This window comes from Acinonyx jubatus, chromosome A2 (assembly GCF_027475565.1).
Source record: "Acinonyx jubatus isolate Ajub_Pintada_27869175 chromosome A2, VMU_Ajub_asm_v1.0, whole genome shotgun sequence".
NCBI lineage: Eukaryota > Metazoa > Chordata > Mammalia > Carnivora > Felidae > Acinonyx > Acinonyx jubatus.
In genome coordinates, this window is record NC_069383.1 from 12103353 (window position 1) to 12125931 (window position 22579).

The 22579-nt window shown below is 36.9% G+C and overlaps 1 protein-coding gene across 1 annotated transcript in view; it reads left to right on the forward strand.

Annotated features, from left to right (window-relative positions):
- Nucleotides 1–22579, forward strand: part of KEL (Kell metallo-endopeptidase (Kell blood group)) — a 258323-nt gene that overhangs the window by 68363 nt on the left and 167381 nt on the right. The gene's annotated exons all lie outside the window — the stretch shown is intronic.

Here is a 22579-nt window from a genome sequence, read left to right on the forward strand (position 1 = left end):
TGGTTATAGGGGAGTTACGGGTTTTGAGGACTACCTCAGAGGTGAGGTGCCCTTCTCATTGCAAGGGGTACACCCTGCCAGCATCTTATTACCGGTGATGGGAAACTTGAATACTTGGTTAACATCACATCTACCAGTTTTCTCCACCATAAAAAGTTACTTTTTTCTTTCTTTTCTTTTCATACTCTATTCATTTGAAGTGAGTCACTAAATCTGGCCCATACTCAGGGGGAGAGGAATTAAGCTTTGCTTCCTGGAAGGAGGAATCTCAAAGAATTTGTGGACATATTTGAAAACCTCCACAGGAATATTCTGGAGGGGATACTTTGAAGCTATGCAAATATCTTGTTTTTCCTTAAACCCTTCTCTGCTAATGTCAGCATTCATTAGCAGATGTTGACTGCAACAATTAAAAAAAAATTTTTTTTAATGTTTATTTATTTTTGAGACAACACGAAAGACAGAGTGCAAGCAGCAGAGGGGCAGACAGAGGGAGACACAGAATCTGAAGTGGGCTCCAGGCTCTGAGCTGTCAGCCCAGAGCCCAACGCAGGGCTCAAACTCACGGACAGTGAGATCATGACCTGAGCCGAAGTCAGACGCTCAACCCACTGAGCCACTCAGGTGCCCCAACTGCAACAATTATTACATTGCTGTGCTGTTGTAATTTTTTATTTTCTTCATTCCTTTTACTTGTATTAATTAGATTTCTTCTGTAAGGAAGAGTTTTTTCTTTCCCATCATTTATTTATTTAATCAAACATTAATTTGCATTACTATATACTTATGGACTTTGTATTTATTCTGTTACAGTCTAATACTATTTTTATTTATAGTGCTGCTCAGATTGGTTAAGCTTTTGGTAACTGGGAACTCTTTCATGTAGGCTCTTATGTCTCTGACCTGACTCCATTTTTGTTTTTGTTTTCTTACTTTCAGGCATTATGGGATGTTCTGGTCATCCTGCTCCAACCCTAGAATTATCCTTGTTGCTCCAATCCAACCCCTAAATCCCTAGCAACCACTAATTTGTTTTCTGTTGAATACTTTTGCTTTCTCCAGATAACATATAAATGGTTTTATACAGTATATAGCCTTTTGGGTCTGGCTTTCACTTTGCAAAATGTCATTAAGATGTAACCATTTAAATGAATTTATAGTTCAGCCACTTTTATTGTTGAGTAGTATGACATCGTATGGATAGATCGGTTTGTTATCCATTCTCTTGTTGAAGGACATTACCAGTTTTTGGCAATGGTGAGTAACATCATGTGTATAAGTTTTCTTTTTGCTTGGGCAAATCCCTGAAAGTAGGATTTCTGAGTTGTACAGTAAATTCTTAACTTTTAAAGAAACTGCTGAACTCTTTACCAGAGTAGTTGTACTGTTTTTCATTTTTACTAGCAATGTGTGAGAGTTCAGGTTGCCCTGCATCTTACCTAGTACCTAGTATTGTCAGTGCTATGTGTGTGGGGGCATGAGGGGGTGGTGGGTAGGGAGGGTGGGAGGTTGGGGGGTTTGTTTTTGTTTGTTTTAGTCATTTTAGATGTATAGTGGTATTTCACTGCGATTTTGATTTGCACTTACCTAATGACTAGTGGTGTTGAACATCTGTTTATAGGCTAATTGGACATAAATTTATCTTCTTTGATAAAATGTTCTCAGATTTTTGCCTAGTTTGAAAAAATCAAGTTGTTTGCTTATTGTTGAACTTTTGAAATTCTTTTTTTTTAAAGGTTATTTATTTATTTTGAGAGGGAGAGAGAGAGTGCACACGCATGTGAATTGGGGAGGGGCAGAGAGAGAGGGAAAGAGAATCCCTGTCAGGGCAGAGCCTGACATGTTGTGCAATCCCAGAACTCTGGGAGTTGCTCAACTGACTGAGCCATCCAAGCACCCCAAATTTTTAAAATCCTTTATCATAGTTATGAGTCGTTTATCACCTGTATGCTTTGCAAATACAGTATAACCTTGGTTTGTGAGCATAATTAATTCTGGAAACATGCTTGTCATCCAAAGCGCTTGTATATCAAAGCTAATTTCCCCCTAAGAAATAATGGAAATTCAGATGATTAGTTCCACAACCCAAAAATATTCATATAAAAATGATCATAACACTGTAATAAAACAATAATATAAATATAATAATATTTAAATATAATATTAAATATAATAGCATTTACATTATAAATATTAATATATTAATTATTAATATAATAATATATAATATAATACTTAATTATTAATTATATATTATATTAATTATATTATTATATATTATATTAATTATATATTTTTATATATTATATAATTATATATTATACATATAATATATATAATATATATAATTATATATAGTACACATATATAGTATATATATAGTACAGTATATATATATAGTACAGTAGTAATAAGCCTAGTCATATACTGTTTTTAATGTAACTGGCAATAAGGCGGCAGAGAAAAGGGTCTATATCTGCAGGCAGCCCGACCTAGAATGAAGCAAAGCATTCCTAAGCTTACTCTTGTATGGAAAAGCAAAGGACTGTCCATATGTGCCAAGTGACAAAATACACTAGTGCCAGTCATGGGAAACTTCCAACATTCTGAAAAATCACTGATTTCTGCCAAACACCATGGCCTGAGACCGAGCATCCCAGCATGGGAGCTGATCACCCACAATCTCACAACAAGAGAGTGAGAGAGAGAGAGAAAAGAACCATTGGCTCAGTTGTGATCATGTGATACTCTGCATCATGTACTACTCATATTGCAAGACATCGCTCTTTTACCAAGTTAAAATTTATTAGAAATGGTTGCTCGTCTTACAGAACACTTGCAGAACAAGTTACTTGCAATCCAAGGTTTTACTGTATTTTCTCTTAGCCCATGGCTTGTCTTTTATTCTGTTAACAATGTCTTCTACAGAATGAAAGTTTGATACTTTTATAAGTTTCAATTTATCAATTTTTCTTGAATAGACTGTGCTTTTGCTGTTATATTGAACAACTCTCTGCCAGATACAAGGTCACAAAAACTTTCTCTTGTTTTCTTTGAGAAGTTGTATAATTTGATCTTTTATATTTAGGTCCATGACCCATTCCAATTTAACTTTTGTATGAACTGTGAGGAATGTGTCAAGGTATTAGGTATTTTGTTTTGTTTTGTTTTGCATGTGGATAACCAGTTGTTCCAGAACCATTTATTGATAGAAGTATCCTTTCTTCATTGGCTTGCCTTGGTGACCTTGTAAAAAATCAGTTGTCTATATTTATGTGGGTCTACTTTTCAACTGTCTCTTCTTTTCCATTGATCTATGTGTCTTTTTGTGAATAACACCACCAATTTTTTTTTTCATTTAAAAAATTTATTTAATTCAAGTTAGTTAATATATAGTGTAGTAATGGTTTCAGGAGTAGATTTAGTGATTCATCACTTACATATAACACTCAGTGCTCATCCCAACAGGTGCCCTCCTTAGTACCCATCACCCAGTTAGCCCATCACCCACCACCCCCCCCAGCAACCCTTAGTTTCTTCTCTGTATTTAAGAGTCTCTTATGGTTTGCCTTTCTGTCTGTTTTTATCTTATTTTCTTTCCTTTTCCTTATGCTGATCTGTTTTGTTTCTTAAATTCCATACGTGAGTGAAATCATATGACATTTTTCTTTCTCTGTCTTATTTCGCTTAGTACAACACATTCTAGTTCCATCCATGTTGTTGCAAATGGCAAGATTTCATTCTTTTTGATCACTGAGTAATAGTCCATTGTATATATATACCACATCTTCTTTATCCATTCATCAGTTGATGGACATTTGGGCTCTTTCCATATTTTGGGTATTGTTGATAGTGTTGCTATAAACATTGGGGTGCTTGTCCCCCTTTGCAACAGCTTTTTTGTATCCTGTGGGTATATACCTAATAGTGCAATTGCTGGATCGTAGGATAGTTCTATTTTTAATTTTTTGAGGAACCTCCACACTGTTTTCCAGAGTGGCTGCCCCAGTTTGCATTCCCACCAACAGTGCAAGAGGGTTCCCCTTTCTCTGCATCCTCGCCAACATCTGTTGTTTCCTGAGTTGTTAATATTAGCTATTCTGCCAGGTGTGAGGTAGTATCTCATTGTGATTTTGATTTATATTTCCCTGATGATGAGTGATGTTGAGCATCTTTTCATGTGTCTGTTAGCCATCTGGATGTCTTCTTTGGTAAAGTGTCTGTTCATGTGTTTTGCCCATTTCTTCACTGGATTATTTGTTTGTGGGTGTTGAGTTTGATAGTTCTTTATAGATTTTGGATACTAACCCTTTATCTGATATGTCATTTGCAAATATCTTCTCCCATTCCATAGGCTGTCTTTTAGTTTTGTTGATTGTTTCCTATTACCAATTATTGTAACTGTGTAATAGATTTTGAAATTGAATCTTCTGAATTTGTTCATGCTTTTCAGAGTTGTTTTGCTATGAGTAGAGCCTTTCGGGCGGGGGAACCCAAAAACTTTGAGCAGATTCTTTTCGGCAGTAACTATCATAGCATTTCACAGGAACATTTTCTTCCTTTGGTTTCTGTTTCCTACCACAGAAACTGCCACATCTTTCACTAGTCTCTTGAATTGAAGTAAAAAGTAGAGGGGCATTCCCTTCTTTCTTTTTATCTTTTATCTTTTTTAAAAAAATGTTTGTTTGTTTGTTTATTTATTTATTGTGTGTGTGTGTGTGTGTGTGTGTGTGTGTGAGAGAGAGAGAGAGAGAGAGAGAGAGAGAGAGAGAGAGAATGAGAGAGAGAGAGAGAGAATCCCAAGATCCCAAGCAGGCTCCATGCTGCCAGTATAGAGCCCAATGTGGGGCTCAATCTCATGAACTGTGAAATCATGATCTGAGCTGAAATCAAGAGTCAGACACTCAGCTGACTGAACCACCCAGGCGCACCTCTTTTTTTTTTTAAATGTTTACTAATTTTTGTGAAAGAAAGAGTATGCACTGAGGGGAGGGGCAGAGAGAGAGGGAGACAGAATCCAAAGCAAGAGTCTGCACTGACAGCAGATAGCCCCATGAGGGGCTCAAACCCACAAATTGCAAGATCGTGACCTGAGCTGAAATTGGATGCTTAATCAACTGAGCCACCCAGGTGTCTCTCCCTTCTTCATTAAAAAAAAAAAAATCTTTATTAGGGGCACCCAGCTGGCTCAGTCGGTGGACCTTGTGACTCTTGATCTCAGAATTGTGGGTTTGAGCACCATGGTGTAGAGATTACTTTTTTTTTTAATGTTTATTTATTTTGAAAGAGAGACAAAGAGTGTGAGTGGGAGGAGGTGCAAAGAGAGATGGAGACAGACAAATTTGAAGCAGATTCTGCACTGTCAGCACATAGCCCAATGTGGGGCTAAACTCACAAACCATGAGATCATGACGTGAGCCAAAATTAAAGGTTGGTCACTCAACTGACTGAGTCACCCAGGCACTCCCGGGTGTAGAGATTACTTAAAAATAAAATCTTAAAAAAAAAAATCTTTATCATACTAAACCCAGAGGCAAATGATAATCTATACAGAGTATTATAAGATCACAAGATTTACATTTCATACTTGTTATACTCTAGAGATCCCTATAGTTGATTTTGTTAAGATAGCTTTGTTTTGTTCATGGCACAATTACCTTTCATCATGTAGTAAGCTCTGTGCTTCTTTTCTCCCCCGTGCGCATGCTTATGACTCTCCTTACTTACAGAGATTCTATGAAAATATTTTGTGTAGTTAATTATAGTTTTGATATTAATAATTATTTTTCATTTGAAAACTGTAGAATATTTTAAATAACTATAGAAAAGACTAAAGTTTGCATCTCAGCAATGACTATTGTATTTGATATTTTGCAATTATCTAATTTCTACATATTTTATTTTAAAAATATTGGGGCACCTGGGTGGCTCAGCTGGATAAGCAACTGACTTCAGCTTAGGTCATGATCTCACGGTTCGTGGGTTTGAGCCCCGTGTCAGACTCTGTGCTGACAGCTCAGACCCTGGAGCCTGTGTCTCCCTTTCTCTGCCCCTCCCCCACTCATGTTCTGTCTCTCACTCTCTGTCTCAATATAAATAAACATTAAAAATTTTTTTAAATTAGTTGTAAAAGCAATGATATAATAATAAACATTTTGCCTCAAATAAAAGACCTGTAGTTGTCTCATAAACAGAGGACAAACTGGTGATTGCCAGAAAGAAGGGGGTAGGGGGAGAGATGAAGTAGGTGGAGGGGATTAAAAGATACAAACTTTCAGTCACAAAATAAGTAAGTCACAGAAAAGTACAGCATAGGAAATCTAGTCATTAATAGTGTAATAACATTGTATGGTGACAGATGGTGGCTACACTTATCATGGAGAGCATTAAGTAATGTATAGACTTGTCAGATCACAATGTTGTATACCTGAAACTAACATAACATTGTATATTAACTATACATCAAAAGACAACAAACCCTTTGTTGTATTTTACACTCAGCTCAGATTTGCTGTTAAAACATATCTTCTTTTTGACATTTTATAGTTCCACTTCCTAAAAAATGTTGATTTATTTATTTTTAGAGACAGGGAGAAAAAGAGAGAGAGCATGTGCATGGTGGGAGAGGGGCAGAGAGAGAGAGGGAGACAGAATCCCAAGCAGGCTAGCCGCTGTCAGCACACAGTCCGAAGTGGGGCTCCAACTCCTGAAATCATGAGATCATGACCTGAGCAGAAATCAAGAGGCCGGCGCTTAACCCACTGAGCTACCCAGTTGCCCTTTGACATTTTATGGTTTTAATCTTAAAAGCAATTCACAAAGAATAAATAAAAATAAAAAATAAAATTATTGGTTTATGAAAAAAACTTTCTAAAAATGTACTAGCCTCTTGGCATATACTCTCTATATAAACTTTTACCACAACAATATTGTGACCATTTTTCTACATTGTTAGGTGTTCTTTTATTTATTTATTTATTTATTTATTTATTTATTTATTTATTTATTTAATCTTTTATTTTATTTTTTATTTTTTTAAATTTACATCCAAATTAGTTAGCATATAGTGCAACAATGATTTCAGGAGTAGATTCCTTAGTGCCCTTTACCCATTTAGCCCATACCCCCTTCCACAACCCCTCCAGTAACCCTCAGTTAGTGCTCCATATTTATGGGTCTCTTCTGTTTTGTCCCCCTCCCTGTTTTTGTATTCTTTTTGTTTCCTTTCCTTATGTTCATCTGTTTTGTCTCTTAAAGTCCTCAGATGAGTGAAGTCATATGATTTTTGTCTTTCTCTGACTGACTAATTTCACTTAGCATATTGCTCTCCAGTTCCACCCACATAGTTGCAAAATGGCAAGGTTTCATTCTTTTTGATTGCTGAGTAATACTCCGTTGTAATTAAGTATTCTTTTATAGTATCATTTTATTTTTTTAAATTTTTTTATTAAAAAAATTTTTTTAACGTTTATTTATTATTTAAAGACAGAGAGACACAGAGCGTGAGCAGGGGAGGGGTAGAGAGAGGGGGAGACACAGAATATGAAGCAGGCTCCAGGCTCCGAGCCGTCAGCACAGAGCCCGATGTGGGGCTCTAATTCACAAAGTGTGATATCATGACCTGAGCCCAAGTCGGACGCTTAACCGACTGAGCCACCCAGGTGCCCCGTATAGTATCATTTTAATGAATAAACATGGTATCACAAAAGAAAGCAATTCATCTAAAGTCATTTTTCACATAGTAACAACAATAACAATAGCAAACAGCGCTTAAACAAGGTAGGAGAGGGAAGTAGTGTGGAGGAGGGGGAAAAGAAGACCATGCGAGACAGGGAAATGACCCTCAAGTAAGACTCCCGTAAACCGCAAAGCAACAGCTCTTCTTGCATACCGTTGGCTGATGTTAGTCATAGACCAGCATTTATTCTCAGAAGAGGCTTGGAAATGCAATCTGTTTGCAGGTAATAGTGTCTGATCCAAAGTACAATTACATTGGATAAAGAGGATTTTTTTGTCTTGTGAAGCAGCAGGGTAGACATTTGATTACAAATTCAATTTTTTAAGTAGTTACCTGGTTAGTTTGTCAGTTTTGCGGGGGAGTGATTTTAATTATGTATATTTTTTCTAGAAAAATGTCTGTTTCATGTGGGTTTTCAACCTTCTTTCGCGTAAAATTACACCTATGAGTTTGGAGTAAACCTCCACTATTTATTCTATAGTTATTGCCTCTTTTTTTTTCTTTTTCTAGTATGGTCTGTGTCTTTTCTCATTGTTTTCTATTAGAATAATTTTCTAATTAGAAGTTTTCTTGTTTTGCTAGATATCCCATCTCCTACCCTGAAGATTCAGTTCTAGGTTTTGTTTATCTTTCATTGTTTCTTTCATTTCTGTTGCATTATCTCTTCATGTATCATTAATATAATTTTACATCTTCCTTTAGTTTTATTTTGTCACTTTTTTAAGGTTTTTTTTAGTTGAATGCCTAGACAACTGGTTTTCAATTTTTCTTATTTTTCTTAATGTTTATTTGTTTTTGAGGGGAGGAGAGAGAGAGAGAAAGAGCAAGCAAGTGAGCACGAGCGGGGAAAGGGCAGAGAGAGAGGGAAACACAGAATCTGAAGCAGGCTCCAGGCTCTGAGCTGTCAGCACAGAGCCCGATGTGGGGCTTGAACCCACGAACTGTGAGATCATGACCCGAGCCAAAGTCAGACGCTTAACCGACTGAGCCACACAGGCGCCCTGCTTATTTTTTTTTTTTTAAATAAATAAGTATATATATTTACTGCTAAGTACTATGTTATAGTAGCCCTGTGAAATTTGGTGTGTAGGACTTCTATTGTCATATGTTTCTAACTATGTTTGTAACCTCCCTTATGATTTCCTTTTAAAGAATTTCTTTGAATGGGTAAAACATGTACATACTAATAAATTTTTTGAGCACATATTGTATACCAGGCACTTGGGATACAGAAGTGAAACACAGGGATCCTATCTCAAGAAACTCTAAAGATTAGTGCCTATGGGTATTACAATAGGTTTTTTTTTTAAGGTTTTTTATTTTAAGTTTACTTATTTATTTTGAAAGAGAGAGAGAGAAAGCATGAGCAGGGAGGGGCAGAGAGAGAGAATTCTAAGCAGGTTCTGTGCTGTCAGTTCAGAGCCCGATCCGATGCAGGACTTGATCCCACAAACCCATGACCTGAACCATAATCAAGAGTTGGACGCTTAACTGACTGAGCCACCCAAGTGCCCCATAGGTATTACAGTTGAAAAAGGTATTTTCTCTCAATGACTTAGTATGTTGGATGGTAAGTAGGTCTCTGAGGCAGGCTGGATGGTGAATAATCAAGTTGACTGCAATGGTTAAGTAAAGGGCTCAGATGAATGAGGCCAAGATTAATGTTCAGTACAGGTGCCCATAAATCAGCCTCTTTTTGTTCCTGGTACAGCTAATCTCAGTTACTGATCTTGTAAACAGTTACCCTGACACAGGAAAAAGTAATGCAACTAGGTCAAACATTTTTATTCACTGTGTGCATAAAGAGTTGTATTCCTACATAACTTTTTATTATATTTATTAGAAAAATAACCGTTTACTTTCCCCTCCCCATCTCATTTCCCCTCTTCAGAGGAAATCATTTTCAATTCGTTTATCCATTTCATTTGATATTTTTCTCCATGTCTGTCTCTAAATAACATACCTATTGTGCTACCTCTTGATTTTTTTTTTTCTTTCTAGTTTTGGTCATTTTCTTTTGACTTCCCACTTTGCAAGATGAGGGTTTAGCTCTATTTCACTCTCCACATAGCAGCTTCGTACACCCACACTCACACATTCTTCCGGTCCCTCATGCCTCCCATACATTTATATTATAATAAGTGGTTAATACAATGTCTGATATTTACGTCACTATGACAATGCAAATAAAGTTTGTAGTTGAGCCTCAGGTGATACCTTGTGATTACTTTTTGTTTTATATGCAGATTTTTGTTCTCCCTAGAGCAATTGAAAGAGAATTTGTTGCTTAGTTTTTTACGTATTTGTCATCAACTCATCCCAACTTTGATCCTGATTTTCTAAATATTTTTTCAATATGCTCAGCCATATCAGATATTCTATGTCTTGTAGACATAACTAGTTGATCCTTTCTATCTACTCCAAACTGGACAGGTTTGGAGATCTCTGAAGGCCTGCTGCCCTCTTGCTATTTTAGACTCTCCCTTCTCTATTATCCTGGTGAGTCTCTTTACTTTTGTCTTATGGTGAATTCCCTGTTGTCTGGTTTTCTTGGTTTACTCCCTTAATTTGGTGGAGCACTTCTTTAAATTTGCATGTCAAAAGATATCTTTATTCTAACTTCCCAACCAATGAGTGTTATGGCTGTGAATTGAATTCCTCAGCCATTGCCATTGAAGAGTCTAATCACAATTTTGTTCCTTTACATGTAACTTAACGTCTCTTTCTCTGGAGTCACAAAATACCTTCTCTTTGTCTACACTATCCTGAATTTTCATAATGATATCTTTTGCTGGATGTTTATTTTACTAACTGGACTGGGATTTCAATCTGGAAAATCACATCTTCCAATTTGGGCAGTATGTCAATTATCAATTTATTGATTCCTTTTACTTTTTTTCTCCCTTCTTTCTTTTCTGAATTCCTAATATTTGTGGTTGGACTTTAACATTTTTTTCATCTCTTTAGCATTTTATTCTTGTTATGCCCAGAATTCGTGATCCCCAAAGACCACCAGGGAGCCGAGTCCGATGCAAAAGCAAAGAGCCTTTATTCGAGCTAGCTCGAGCTCAATCCCCTACCTGCACCAACGCAGCGGTGAGATACTGGGGAGAGAGAGCGAGTTTCAAAAGGACAAAGGTTTTACTGGGGCCTAGGGGCAGTTGGTGAGGTAATGGCTGTGGCCTCAGCCGATTGGCTGGGGAAGGGTCGGAGTCCTGTTATGCAGGTCGCGGGGTGTGTTTTGATAGGGAAGTTTGAACGGGTGAGCGGGAGGTTACTCAAGGGGAGGAGGCGTGGTCAAGGTGAAGGACACAGAACAAGATGGAGTCCGCCGGCGTAGGCCCGCCCTTTCAATTCTAATTTCTGAGAGATTTCCTTGACTTTTTCTTCCAACCATTCCATTGAATGTTTTCATTTCTACTATTGTTTTTTAAACTACCATATGTCTCTTTCTCCCCTCTAATATTCCTTTTTTTTTTAAATAAAAAAAAATTTTTTAAATGTTTATTTATTATTGAGAGACAGAGAGACACAGAGCATGAGCAGGGGAGGGGTATAGAGAGGAGGAGACACAGAATCCGAAACAGGCTCCAGGCTCTGAGCTGTCAGCACAGAGTGAGACGCGGGGCTCAAACTCACAAACTGTGAGATCATGACCTGAGCTGAAATCAGTCACCCAACCAACTGAGCCACCCAGGCACCCCTCTAATATTCCTTTTTAATAATGCCCTGTTCTTGCTATATGTATGAAGGTGTTTTTAATTGTCTTTTGAAGTTTCCATCTTCTGACATACTGTCTGTTTCCTCTAAGTTAATCCTTCTCTTTGATTTGATCTTGTGTTTCTTGGTAAAGACTTTCAGCAACTCTCTATTAATCTTTGGATGACTGTTTCTCTATGAGTGAGGTTCTCTTAGTTTTTGGATGTCTGAATATATTTTTATTTTGCTCTTATTTTAATAAGAATTTGACTAGGTAAAAAATTCTAGTTTGACAGTGATTTTCTCTCAGCACTTTGAATATTTGGATTTGTTAGTTTCTTATTTCTGGTATTTATTATTGTTGATGAGAAATATACTGTTATACTTTAATATTATCATTTTTGTTGTGTCTTTGAGAGTTTTAAGATTATCTCTTTTTAGGGGTACCTGAGTGGCTCAGTTGTTAAGCATCTGACTCTTGATTTTGACTCAGGCATGACCTCACAGTTGTGAGATGGAGCCTCCGTAGGGCTCTGTGCTGGGCATAGAGCCTACCTGGGATTCTTGCTCTCTCTTTCTCTCTGTCCTCCCCTGCTTGCACTTTCTTGCGTGCTCTCTTTCACTCTTGCAAAAATAAAAAAGACTATATTTTTAAATTTTCTGTATTTTTCTACTATGTGGCTAAACTTGACTTTTATTATTATTATTACAAAAAATTTTTTAATGTTTATTTATTTTTGGGAAAGAGAGAGAGACAGAGTGCAAGCAGGGGAGAGGCAGAGAGAGAGAAGGAGATCCAGAATCCGAAGTAGGCTCCAGGCTCTGAGCTGTCAACCCAGAGCCTGATGTGGGGCCCAAACCCACAAATGGTGAGATCATGATCTGAGCTGAAGTCCGATGCTTAACCTACTGAGCCATCCATGTGCCCCTATTATTACTTTTAAATATGTCTTGCTTGGCATTCAGAAAGGGTCCTAAATATGACATTTTATACATTTTTAAAAACTGGTAAATTTTAGCAATATCTTTAAATATTTAAAAATGTCTTTCAGACTTTTCTTTCATTCTCCTCATCTGGAATTCCTTTTTTTTTTTTTAAATTAATGTTTATTTATTTTTGAAAGAGAGATAGAATGCGAGTGGGGGAGGGACAGAGAGACAGAAACACAAAATCTGAAGCAGGCTCCAGGCTCTGAGCTGTCAGCACAGAGCCCAATGCTGGGCTTGAACTCATGAACCGGGAGATCATGACCTGAGCTGACATCAGAGGCTTAGCCAACTGAGCCACCCAGGCTCCCCTGGAATTCATATTAAACCTGGTTTTTCTTTATAATTATTGCAAGTTTTTAGTATTTCTGTCTCCTTATTCTGCATTCCATTTAGGGTAACCATGTAATTTATCATGCAAATGAGACAGTTTTGGGAATGAAAAAGGGCACTACAGTGATTATACAGTTAGTAAATCTGAATTTATTGGCTGAAAATTTTTATTATTTGTTGGTAGACTGGTAAAATAGATCTATTCAAAAAATATTTTTTAAATGTGGTGGGGTGCCTGGGTGGCTCAGTTGGTTAAGTGTCTGACTCTTGATTTCAGCTCATGCCATGATCCTACATTTGGTGAAATCAACACTTGCGTCAAGCTCTCTGCTGACAGTATGGAGTCTGCTTGGAATTCTCTCTCTCCCTTTCTCTCTGCCTCTCCACTGCTCACTCTCTCTCTCAAAATGAATAAGTAAGTATTAAGAAAATAATAAAAATACGGTGCACTGTTGGTGGAAATGTAAATTGGTGTAGCCATTATGGAAAATAGTATGGAGGTTCCTCAAAAAATCAAAACTAGAAATACCATAAGATCCAGTAATTCCACTGTTGGGTATTTACCAAAGAAAATGAAAACACTAATTTGAAAAGATGTATGTTTCCCTATGTTTATTGCGGTATTATTTATAGTAGCCAAGATACAATGGATGGGTATATATATTGTATATACATATATATATACACACACACATATATATACATATACAGTATATATACATGTATATATGTGTATATATATAAGTATGTGTGTGTGTGTGTGTGTGTGTATATATATATATATATATAATGCAGCCATATAAAATAGAATGAAATCTTGCCATTTGTGTCAATATGGATGGACCTAGAAGATATTATGTTAAGTGAAATAAGCCAGACAGAGAAAGACAAATATCATATGATTTCACTTTCAGAAACAGACTCATAAATACAGAGAACAAACTGGTGGTTGTCAGATGGGAAGGGGGTAGAAGGATTGGTAAAATAGATGAAGGGGTTTAAAAGGTACAAGCTTCCAGTTATAAAATAAATTAGTCCAGAGGATGAAAAATACAGCATAAAGAATATAGTCAATAACATTGTAATAATTTTATATGGTGACAGATGGTAACTATACCTTTCATGGTGAGCATTGCACAACATGTAGAATTGTCAAATCACCTTGTTGTAAACCTGTAACTTATATGACACTGCATGTCAACTATACTTCAAAGTCTTTCTAAAAACCATATATCCTTGATCTCTAGAGCAAAATTAAAACTACTTTCTTGTACTGACTAACTGAACATTTAAAAAAATGCAAATAGACAACTTTTCTGTTATAAATTCATGTACTTTAATAAACTTTTTAGTCACATTTATTTCCAATACCATATCACTGATAGTGTTCTGAATAACATGTTTTTCAATACCTCTTATTATTTCTCTTATCTTCATAAAATTACCTGCAGTGTTATTCATAGTTGCATTTTATGGCTAATGCATTTGAAATTGTTGACTCTTCAATGGACTCTTCTTTATTAAGAAAATAGTCTTCACAGGTGTTGATATAATTAGTACATGCTGAGAAAATTTTGTTAAACAGATGATATTCTCAATACTAACTTTCTTAGTTAGAACTTTGTAAATATTTTAGCTTCCATTCAAAAAATCTTTCTTCAAAATATTTGACAAGATGAAACTCAAATACATTTTCCATGTCCATGATTCTTCTGAATATTTTACCAATTTTAAATCCTGCATAATTTTCAATTTTATTTCATTGTAACATTGTAATACCGAATGCACGTTTACCCAGTTAAAAATAATAACTATCAAAATATTTGTTCTAGAAGTTGAGGTATTTATTTATTTATTTATTTATTTATTTATAGATGTTTATTTATTTTCCAGAGAGAGAGAGAGAATGAGCACATGAGTGGAGGAGGGGCAGAGAGAGAGAGGGAGACAGAGAATTCTAGGCAGGCTCTGAGCTGTCGGCACAGAGCCCAGTGGGGGTGGGGTGGGGCTTAGGGCTTGAGCTTAGGAACTGTGAGATCATGACCTGAGCTGAAGTTGGGTACTTAACCAACTGAGCCATCCAGGCACCTTGAAACTGAGGTATTTTAAAGCACAATTTTTAAATTTTACAATTAAATTTTCTGTACCATTGAGCACTCATAGTTTATTTTGTTTAGTTTCTTTTTCTTTCTGTTCTTTCTTGTGTAGGGATAAATGTCAATGTTTTCCTATTTATGAGTTGTTTTCCAATCATTGTAACTTACTAAAAGTTTTAAAAACTGAAATGTTTTCTGCTCCCTATGTTTAAAACTTGGATTATTGGGGCACCTGGGTGACTTGGCTGAGCGCCTGACTCTTGATATCCACCCAGGTCATGGTCCCAGGGTCATGGGATCGAGCCCCGCATTGGGTTCCACACTGAGTGTTGGAGCCTGCTTGAGATTCTCTCTCTCTCTCTCTCTCTCTCTCTCTCTCTCCCTCCCCCTCCGCCCCTCTTGCCAACTTGCCCTCTCTCTCTCTAAAATAAAAACAACAAAACCAAAACCAAAACAAACAAAAAACAACCCAAGAAACAAACTTGGATCACATAATTCCCTCTGATTCAACACAAAATGTAGAGTAGTCCCCCCTTATCAGTGGGGTATATGTATCAAGATCCCCAGTGGATGCCTGAAACTGCAGACAATACCGAATCCTGAATATGCTATGATTTTCTTATACATCTATACCTATTATAAAGTCTAATTTATAAGTTAAGCACAGCAAGAGAATACCAATACTAACTAATAAAATAGAACAATTATAACAATGTACTGTAATAAAAGTTATGTGAATCTGGTCTTTTTTCTCAGAATATCTTCTTGTACTGTACTCCTCCTTTTCCTTCTTGTGGTGATGTCACATGATAAAATGCCTACACGGTGAGATGAAGGGAGGTGAATGACCTAGTGTGACGTATCTTTAAGCTACTATTGACTTTCTGACAACATGTCAGAAGGACTTTAGTTGCCTGTGGATAAATGAAACCACAGAAAGTGAAACCAAGGATAAGGGGAGGCTACTGTAATCAGAACTGACAGGAACTGTTTACCAAAACGTTCAATGTAATTGTGGGAAACTTAGTTAGGTACATCTATAAAACAGTTTTTCAAAGGTTTGAACATAGCTGAAGTATGACTAATGAGAAGAAGCGATGGGAGAAAGTGTGTAGTGCCATGCCGAAGTAATTTTTGGTATCCAATAGGAGACACATCATGCAAATTTTGTAGGTCAGTTATTCTGCTTGTATAAGAAAATATTTGCAAAGCTTGTCAGCTACAGCTTCTATTTTGATTGGTAAAGTAGGTCCGCTTCTTTGAATGCTATTTAAATTATGCTTGTACCACAAACAATTCCAATTATCTTTCTGATTCACAGATTTCTTTTTTTATTTAAAATGTTTTAATGTTTATTTTTGAGAGAGAGAGAGAGAGCGAGTACAAGTGGGAGAGGAGCCGAGAGAGAGGGGGAACAGAGGATCTGAAGTGGGCATTGACAGCCTGATGTGGGGCTCAAATTCACGACCCAACCATGAGATCATGACCTGAGCAGAAGTCGGAGGCTTAACTGATAGCCACCCAGGCATCCTGAGAATATTTGTTTTTAATGTGACACTGTCCTCTACTAAAATTTGTGTTCATATTGTGAACTACCAAACAAATAATTTTTATTTTCAATGTTTACCTTTTTAAATGAGTTTGTAGCACACACCAACATGTCAGCTATTTCATCTTCAAACAGAAGGAACTTCCAAAAGCTTCACTTTTTTAATTCATGAATTGGGTGAACACAATCTATTGTTTGAATTAACCGATATCTCTATTTGAAAGACTGATAAAACTGTTGTAAAACTAAGGTCGTATTACTGGGAATTTTCTTCTGTTAATGGACTCAGCATGAATGGCTTTCAATTCCTTTTTGGTATATGCACAAAAAACATGAAAATGTAGATGTTGGCAGTTTACTTCTTCCTTTTTGATTTGGATACCTTTTATTTCTTGCCTGATTTCTGTGGCTAGGGCTTCCAGTCCTATGTTCGATAGAAGTCGTGAGAGTTGAAAATCTTTGTATTGTTCCTGATCTTAGAGGAAAAACTTGGTTTTTTACTGTTGAGTATGATGTTAGCTGTGGGCTTGTCATGTATGGCTTTTGTTATGTTGAGATACATTCCTTCTATACCCAATTTGTTGAGTGTTTTTATGATGAAAAATTGTTGAACTTGATCAAATGCTTTTTCTGCATCTATTGAGATGATCATATAATTTTTATCCTTCATTCTGTTAATGTGGTGTACCACAGTGATTGATTTGCCTATGTTGAATTATCTTTGCGTCCCAAGGATAAGTCCATTTGCTTATAGTGTACGATTCTTTTAATAAGTTATTGAATTTGGTTGGCTAGTGTTCTGTTGACGATTTTTGTATCTATGTTCATCAGAGATATTGGCTTATAGTTTTGTTATAGTATCTTTGGCTTTATTAGACTAATGCTAGCCTCACAAAATGAGTTTGAAAGTGTTCCCTCATCTTCAGTTTTTTTGAAGAGTTTGACAAGGATTGGCATTAATTCTTCTTTATATCATAGAAGCCACCAGTGAAGCCATCTGGTCCTGGGCTTTTATTTGTTTTGATTACTTATTCAATCTCCTTACTTGTTATTGATCCCATTCTGGGATCCCATTCCCAAGGCTGAATTTATGATTCAGCCTTGATAGATTATATGGTTCTAGGAATTTATCCATTTTCTTCTAGTTTATTCAGGTTGTTGGCATATACTTGTTCATGATAGTCTCTTATGATTCTTTGTATTTCTGTGGTAACAGCTGTAATATCTCCTCATTCATTTCTGATTTTATTTGGTCTCTTTTTCTTAATCTAGCTAAAGGCATTTGACCAAAATGAAAGGTCATGCTCTACTGAGAGATATGAATGAAATGCACCTTCTACAGAAGTACATTAATGTCATCTTTAGGTCTAGTCTTTTAAAAGTAACAACTAACTTAAAAAAAAATATTTATTTACTTTTGAGAAAGAAAGAGACAGAGGGTGAGTGGGGGAGGGACAGAAAGAGAGGGAGACACAGAATCCAAAGCAGGGTCCAGGCTCCGAGGTGTCAGCACAGAGCCCGACGCGGGGCTCGAACCAACAGCTGTGAGATCATGACCTGAGCCGAAGTCAGATGTTCAACTGACTGAGCCACCCAGGCGACCCGTTCTTTAGTTTTTTTTTTTTTAATGTTTATTTATTTTTGAGAGAAAGAGACAGCATGAGGAGGGGAGGGGCAGAGAGAGAGGGAGACACAGAATCCGAAGCAGGATCCAGGCTCCAAGCTGTCAGTAGGAAGCCTGACACCGGGCTCGAACCCACAAACCGTGAGATCATGACCCGAGCTGAAGTCAGAGGCTTAACTGACTGAATCATCCAGGTGCCCAGTAACAACTAACTTTTGAAGTAGACTTAGGTCTAGGGTTTTCATGTGGTCACCAATATTATTGTAGTCTGCACAATAGATGGTAAATGACAACAAGCATATTCATCATCAACTTTCTTGAGAAATAAAAATTGAGTACTTAATTTTTTTATTATCGTACATTTTTTTTTCTGAGTCCACTTAGGCCAACGGGTTTATCACTAAAAGATCAAATTATAAAGCAAATAAGTAGTTGTAGATTTACACCACACACAAACAAATGCAAAGTACCGTATCAGGAACATTCATTCAGACCACTCTCTACATACTCTATGATAGGACTGGTCAGTCTCTATTCTTAAACACTTTTCACCTAAGCTATAACATCTTGCATTCCTCATTGTTCTCACCAACTGGTGACCCACAGGCTTCATGCAAATCTCAAATTTTGCCCTGCTTGTGGGTGGAGCTGGCAAGAATGGCATCTTTTTTGTCTTTTTAGTACCTTCTGAGGCTGGAAGGAGACGGGGCCCAAGCCACTCACTAATGAGGGCACTTTGTTTTTGCAGTAAGTTCCCTGGACACTGTCCTTCAAAAGAGTAAGTATTAGACCCACTGTTTCTGAAATGTGTGGGGAAAAGCCAGCTGGGTTTTTAGTGGAGCATCTCACATACTATTAGAGAAGACCTGGGCAGAAGTTGGAGTACTAAGTGAAAGTATCAAACCCATCCTGGCATGTTTTAATGCAACTAATTAAAAATTTTAAATATGGGACAAATGATAAATTGCACAGGGCTCTGGAGCAAAAGGCACGAACTAATATGTTCATAGAGCTCTTTTCTAACTTGAGATGAATTCTTCAACACTATCTTCTAATTTACAAATATTTTATTCATTGGGTCCATTTCAGTTTATTAATTTTTCTTTGCACCTTAAAAAGCTTCAGTGAGTATATTTTTCCTTTGCAAGGTTTCTAATTGGTTACTTCTATTTATTTCTCATTGTTTCATTTCTGCCTCTAAAATTTTTTGCCTCTTTTAAGACTGTTCTATTAGTTTAATAGTAGATTGTCATTAGATTTCTTTTTAAAAAATTTTTATTTTCTTGTAGCAAGAATACTTAACATGAGATCAACCTTTTAACAAATTTTTAAATGTACGGTACAGTATTGTTGATTATAGGTACAATCCAGAACTCTTGAACTTACTCATCTTGCTTAACTGAAACTCTAAGCCTGGATTAGTTTCTTTATGTGTTTGCAGTTTGGCTTTGAAGTTTCATCTCGAACCAGGGGAATCTCTCCTCTCTCCATGATCCCCCACTCCCCATCTAGCATGTGGTGTTTAAGTCACCTTTTCCTGGTCCTCTGATTTCCCAATCCAGAACTACAATTGTTGCCTGGTGTTGATATTGTTGGTATTACAGGTGCTTTGGTTCTGTGATTTGTGGCCGTTTGTAATGTGTATATTTTGGGTAACCATTTGGCTGCTGGTTGCAGGTAGTTTTCCTTCAAGATGATATCTCCTTTTTAACCCTCACCCCATTTTGGACCCTAACACTTGACAAAAAGTTTAATGTTTTATTTCGATTTTGTTGTTAGGTCCCATTAAAATATGACCTTAGCTAAAGTGGCTATACCAAAAGAGATATATCAAAATGTTTTAGAACTATTTTATGCCATTGCTATCTGATATGATATAACAGTGTTCTTTTTCTTCCCTTCCTTTCTGTGGGAGTTGCTGTTGGTGCTACAGATGTATTTCCTCAGCAATCACTATTTTTTTTTTTAATTTGAGAGAGAGAGAGAGAGAGAGAGAGAGGCAGAGTAAGAAAGAGAGAATCTTTTTTTAAAATCTTTTTTAATTTTTATTTATTTTTGAGAGAGAGAGGGAGAGACAGAGCACAAGTGGGGGAGGGGCAGAGAGAGAGGGAGACACAGAATCCGAAGCAGGAGAGAGAGAGAGAGAATCTTACGCAGGCCCCAAGCTCAGTGCAGAGCCCAATGCGGAGCTTGATCCCACGACTCTGGGAACATGAGCCAATTTGACAATAAATTATATTAAAAAAAATGAAATTAATAAAAGAAAAAAAAAGACACTCAACTGACTGAGCCACCCAGGTGCCCCAGCAATCACTATTCGTAAACACCCTGAAAAATTCATCTCAGTTTGTGTTCCCTCAGGGGCAGACTTTGAGACAAAGATTTTAATGGAAGTGTTTTTTGGTTTTTTTGAAAATTTAGGAAACATGCGCAGGAGAGTATGTGTATTGATATGCTCAGGGGAACATAGTAAATAAAGGGTACATTATTAAGCCAAGTTGTCAGAGTGGAAGACAAGCTTAATCCTGAGGGAGATCTCTGGCAGATGGTTAAAACACATGCCTCATAAGTATTACACTCCAGAGACGTAAGAACTTGGGTATATCCATGCCAATTTCCATGTCATGGGTTGAGGGTTGCTCCTCAGGGTTTTTGGTGCTCCCATCCCCACCTGCCTTTCCAACCTGCCATGTGTGTGGACAGTGGTCTTTCATATTTCTGAAAGAAGACCACCAGCAAAGAGATACAGATCACGATATTGTGATTTATAAGAAACATATATTTGGCCATTTGGATGACCAAAATGTATTTCTAATATATATTTGGTCTTTGTCCATCCACTATTTCTGGCTCACAGCTCCTCAAACCTTTGGAATTTCTTATGATGAGAGTGATAAAGGTCTTTTGTTAGGTTAATGAGGTGATGTTTGGAAAGCCTCTAAGGATGGGGGGCTGGTAGCCAGGAGAACTGAAACCTTGTGATTGGGAGGTTGGAAGTTTTAGCTTCCCTCTTTCCTCCCGTCTCTAGGGGGGGGGAGAGAGGCCCTTAATCACTAGTGGCCAATGATATAATGAACCATGACAATGTAGTGAAGCTTCCATAAAAACCCACAAGGACAGGGTTTGGAGATCTTCCAGGCTAGTGAACATGTAGAGGTTCTGGGAGAGAGGCACTCCGGAAAGGGCATGGAAGTTCTGTGCCCCTTCTTGCATACCTTGCCTTCCACACCTCTAACATCTGGACGTTCATCTCTAACGTATGCTCTTATAATAAACGGTAAAGTAGAAGTAAAGTGTTTTCCTGAGTTCTGTGAGCTGCTCTAGCAAATTAATTGAACCTGAGAAGGGGGTCGATGGTGGGGGGACGGGGGAGAGGGGAACATGGGTGATGGGCATTGAGGAGGGCACTTGTTGGCATGAACACTGAGTGTTGTATGTAAGCCATGAACCACGGGAATCTACCCCTAAAACCAAGAGCACACTTTACACACTGTATGTTAGCCAATTTGACAATAAATTAGTTAAAAAAAAACCAAGAAAATCAGCTGTACTGAGAATCAGGCTCGCGATTTCACTGTAATGGTGGCAGGTTTAAAAAGGACTGATTTACAACACTACCAAGATTCCTATGATAAACTCAGGACCCTCATAAGGAATAAACAGATTCTGAGACTTGGGATAGAGAGTTTATGTAGATACAAATGAAAACATTGATCTCAGGATAAGTCTGAACCTCTGAACTTTGTTAGAAAAGAGCAAAATGTTTTTACCTAGAGACCATGCACCTAACATGGATGTTTTATCTTGAAATCTGCCCCACCTCCATTTGCATGATAAATGCTTTTTCATCCCTTCACTTTCAATGTGCCTGTGTCTTTAGATCTGAAACGAGTGTCTCGTAGGCAGCATATACAAGGGTGTTGCTTTTTTATTCATTGCATGTCCCTGTGTTTTTTGATTATAGTGTTTAGTCCGTTTATATTCAAGGTGGTTATTGATAGGTATGTACTAATTGCCATTTTGTTAGTTGTTTTATGGTTGTTTTTGTAGTTCTTCTCTATTCTCTTCTATTGCTGTGTTCTCTCATGGTTTGCTGGCTTTCTTTAGTTATATACGTGGATTCCTTTCTCTTTATTTTTTGCATATCTATTACCAAGTTTTGATTTGTGGTTACCATTAGGTTTATATATAACATTATGCACATAGCAGTCTATATAAAGTTTATGGTTGTTTAAGTGTAAAACCATTCTAAAAACACTAAATTGTCATTCCTTACATTTTAGGTGTATGGTGGCATAGTTTACATCCTTTTATTTTGTGATTGCCTTGACTGATGTTTATAGAAATACTTAATTTTACTGCCTTTTTTCTTTCTATTTTCCTCATTCTTGCTTATGGTCTTTCCTTTCCACTTAAAAAGTCCCCTTTAACATTTCTCGTAGGTTTAATGGTCATGAATTCCTTTAACTTTTGTTTGTCTAGGAACTCTTTAGCCCTCTTCCTATTCTGAATGATAGCCTTGCTGGATAGAGTATTCTTGGCTGCAGGTGTTT